The sequence below is a fragment of the Clupea harengus genome, chromosome 23, assembly GCF_900700415.2.
Source record: "Clupea harengus chromosome 23, Ch_v2.0.2, whole genome shotgun sequence".
Classification (NCBI taxonomy): Eukaryota; Metazoa; Chordata; class Actinopteri; order Clupeiformes; family Clupeidae; genus Clupea; species Clupea harengus.
The window spans coordinates 1,900,159-1,903,737 of NC_045174.1; the positions used below are offsets into that span (position 1 = coordinate 1,900,159).

At 38.8% G+C, this 3,579-nt stretch overlaps 1 long non-coding RNA gene across 1 annotated transcript; it reads left to right on the forward strand.

Annotated features, from left to right (window-relative positions):
* Nucleotides 1-1,829: 1,829 nt before the first annotated feature.
* LOC116218688 lies at nucleotides 1,830-3,086 on the forward strand. Its single transcript, XR_004162977.2, has 2 exons — nucleotides 1,830-1,919; nucleotides 2,119-3,086. It is a non-coding gene; the product is annotated as an uncharacterized LOC116218688 (long non-coding RNA).
* Nucleotides 3,087-3,579: the final 493 nt, after the last annotated feature.

A 3,579-nucleotide genomic window follows, 5' to 3' on the forward strand; every position in this document is an offset into this window, starting at 1 on the left:
TCATGACCAAAGGACTTTGAACACTGAAGCAACTATAACTACTGAGCATTTCTTGGCATTAAAATAGAGCTTTAACTGAACTCTTGTCTTTCAGATGTGCAGCCTTTTGAGGAAAGGAATTGGTATGGTACCTTGGCATCGATTGGATTGTTTGGATTGTTTGGATTGATTATCTTGTTTCCGGTCTTGTTTTGGTGGAAGAGGGACAAGAATAGCGTGTCTGGGTGAGTTTTCCATCTGATATTAATTTTTAACCTGCTTGATGTTTTATATGGGGGGGGGGGGAGTGTCCTGGGACCCCTTTCTGTCAAGCTGCTAACCAGTGTTGTGCAAGTTCACACCTCTCATGAACTAGTTCAAAGTTCAGTTCATACAAGTAAATATGAATCGTTCACGTTCATAGTTCACCATTTAAATTCTGAACTAGTTCATAGTTCAGTTCAGACATAACATAATTTGCACAGAAAGGTGAGATTTTTAGCGTCGGAAACTTTATCAGACAGTGTGTAAAAATCCCGCACATAATAATAAGGTGGATCGGATGTAGGCCTACTCGTTGAGTCTGCGTCTCTGTTTTCGCTTTCAATGGCCATTTTCATGAGATCGAGCTGTTGTCTTGGAATACGTTGCTTGTTTGGTATACATGTGTGTGCGATGATTCATGGGTAACGTAGTGGTCTTATAGGAAATGTGTAATCACTGAGGGTCATCCGATTAGAATGGAGACTTGGATATTCAGTTTGATTCTTCACTCTTTGTATTGCATTAACAACAATGAATGGGATCAATTGTATGTGGGTGTATGTTTGTATGTAAGTGTGTGTGTGAAAGTAAAGTACAAACAGAAAATATACATTAATACACAGTCCTGTAGTACCATTTAAATAATGAATTATACAGGGAACTAATGGTAATTCAACCTCTTCAGCAATGACATGCTACTGGCTTAATCTAAGATCAACAAGGGCATGTACACTAAATGAAAGACCGCTCAAAAGTTAGCATAGGTAAACCCTGTAACACTCGTATTTGTACATTCGCAGCTTATGCTAAGCGAGTTCACGAACAGTGCCATCATGCAAGATGAATTAAGTGGCAGTGCTCGTAACAATTATGAGCAAGATAAACTATAACAAACACATAATGACAAGGTAGGCTACAAAGTCAAACTTACGTATACATGGACGCACACAACTTCAACAAAGTACAACGTTCAATGATGTGAAAATATGCCCGAAGTTAACTGCCACTTCATCTAAATATGCCGTGAAGCGAAATCAAAAAACTGTACCGTGCGGAGTGGAGTCACATGACCAACGCAATTACCAAATATGGTCATTTACCGAAACATGCTCTGTCTGGGCAACTTAACAAATAATTACTATGGCCTTTTTAACAGGTATGCCTACTGGGCAACGACATGGTGCAAGCATTCGATTTAGACAGCGTCTTTCCTCAGTAGAAGGAAAACCTCAGATAATATGAACGTGTTCACCGTTCAAATTCATTATTTGTCTTTAAGTTGCTTTCAGTTCATCGTTCTCATAAAAAAGAACGTGTTCAATGAACGCGTTCTTTTGAACGCGTTCATGCACAACACTGCTGCTAACACAGCCGGTCAACTATTTTAGGTTCAGATTTGTTTATTAACATTGATGTATCTGGCTGGTCTCTGATTGATTGGAATGGATACACGAAATCAAAGCCGTTTGTGTATGATTGCACCAAAGTATTTGTAATGCCTTTTATTTAAAACCTAGACACGGTGAACTACTAGGTCAATAGTCTTACGTAAACATAGACCAGGGAAACTAAATATTTGATTGATGTTTTTTTGTCTGGCTTCCTCCAAAGGCCTGAACCCAATGCAGAGCAGACAGAGAGCGGCTTGCCCCGTGTCCCTTGTGCACATCACCCAGGTATCTCAATAGAGTTACTCCATGCCAGCTCTACTCAATGCTAGCTCTATCAGCACATGAGTAACAACATGTGGGTTATACGTATTCTGTAGTTTATTTGCATACATTACCTTTTGAAAATAGGATTTTGTCTTGTAAACTTGTTAAGCTGAGAGAGCTGTCGGAATGAGACTAAGTTTCTGTCCCTTTTTTTCCTCAGTCCCATCCTCTGCATGATGTGGAAAACCAGATGTGATGATGTGAGCCAGATGGGCCTCATCCCCTTGTCCTGAATGTATTAAGAGAAGATTGCCATAATGAAGAGACGATAAGGATTGTAAATGTGCTAAACTGACACTCCTCTACAGATGGGCCTCATCCCCTTGTCCTAAATGTATTAGAGAAGGTTGCCATAATGAAGAGACGATAAGGATTGTTTGTAGACCTTGGGCAATTATTAATTGTATCAAATGCACTTTTATTCTTAAAAAGAGAAAGGATTCCCCTGGTGTTCCAAAAACATATTATTTATTAGGACCAACATTTTTTTTTTAATCACAAGTCCCTTGGATTCCTTGGGTGAGAAGGTTTTGAGTGTTAAATTATTAAATAGGACCTATTACGCTCATTTTCAATGTTCATAATTTAATTTTTGGGGTCCGTTGTTCCGAAAACACATTTCTTAGGACCAAAGCTGTTTTTCAGATCACCAGTCAGTTTACCAGTGTGTGGTGAACAGTTTAACAGTTTACCAGTGTGTGTGGGAATGAGTTTCTAAATTCTATACCAGTCCATATGCTTGCTGAAGGTGAGGATTCATTAAGGAAGACATCCAAACCGTCAGCACCCATCACAATGTGCCTTATGTGTTAATCTCACTCATTTTGTAGAGATGCATAATGTCATTTTTGATCACTGACCACTCAGATTCTCTGGCCCAGAAAGCCAGTTTACAAAGCTGCTGTATGCCAAATACCTGTAACAGCTGAGCAAAGTTCACATTGTTTATATGAAGGGAACAGTAAATGGTGACACATTTCTATTCATGTGCACTGATTTTGTTACTTTTTTTGTTACTGATTTTATTACCTGTAGACAATCAGCTCTGTCATCAGTACATTGAATAACTTAAAAAAGCTCTGTTACATTTTGATATGACAATTTTTCTGGCAATAAAAGTGTACATAACGTTTTGTGTGCTTTCAGTGTTTGGTACGTAACATGTTAACAATTGACACACATAAGATGAGCAGTAAACAAAAACACTCATTCAATACAATAAACAACATTAATTTATTGTATATTCTAAATTATGTTTGTAGTTCAGAAATCACGGACACCACTAATTAACAACTTCCCTCGTGAACCAACATTGTGGCAGTTCCTGTATCAGAGTAGCTGACTGATACATATTCATGTACAGTCAGGGCAATTGGCTGACACCCTTTCTTTTGTTTAGGATACTTAAACTTCCACTGTTACATTGTCTAATCAAAGGGTGGATCCTCATGTCAAACCATGCTCTCTCCATTGGTGTGCACCATTTGCAAAGAATAATCCTGGCTCCTGATAGAAAACCATCCTCTTGACTGAGTCTCCATGTATCTGGTATTAGAAAGTTACCATCACCTCCAAAGGCCTCAGTCCAGTCCAGAGCAGAGAGAGAACAGCTACTCCCCTG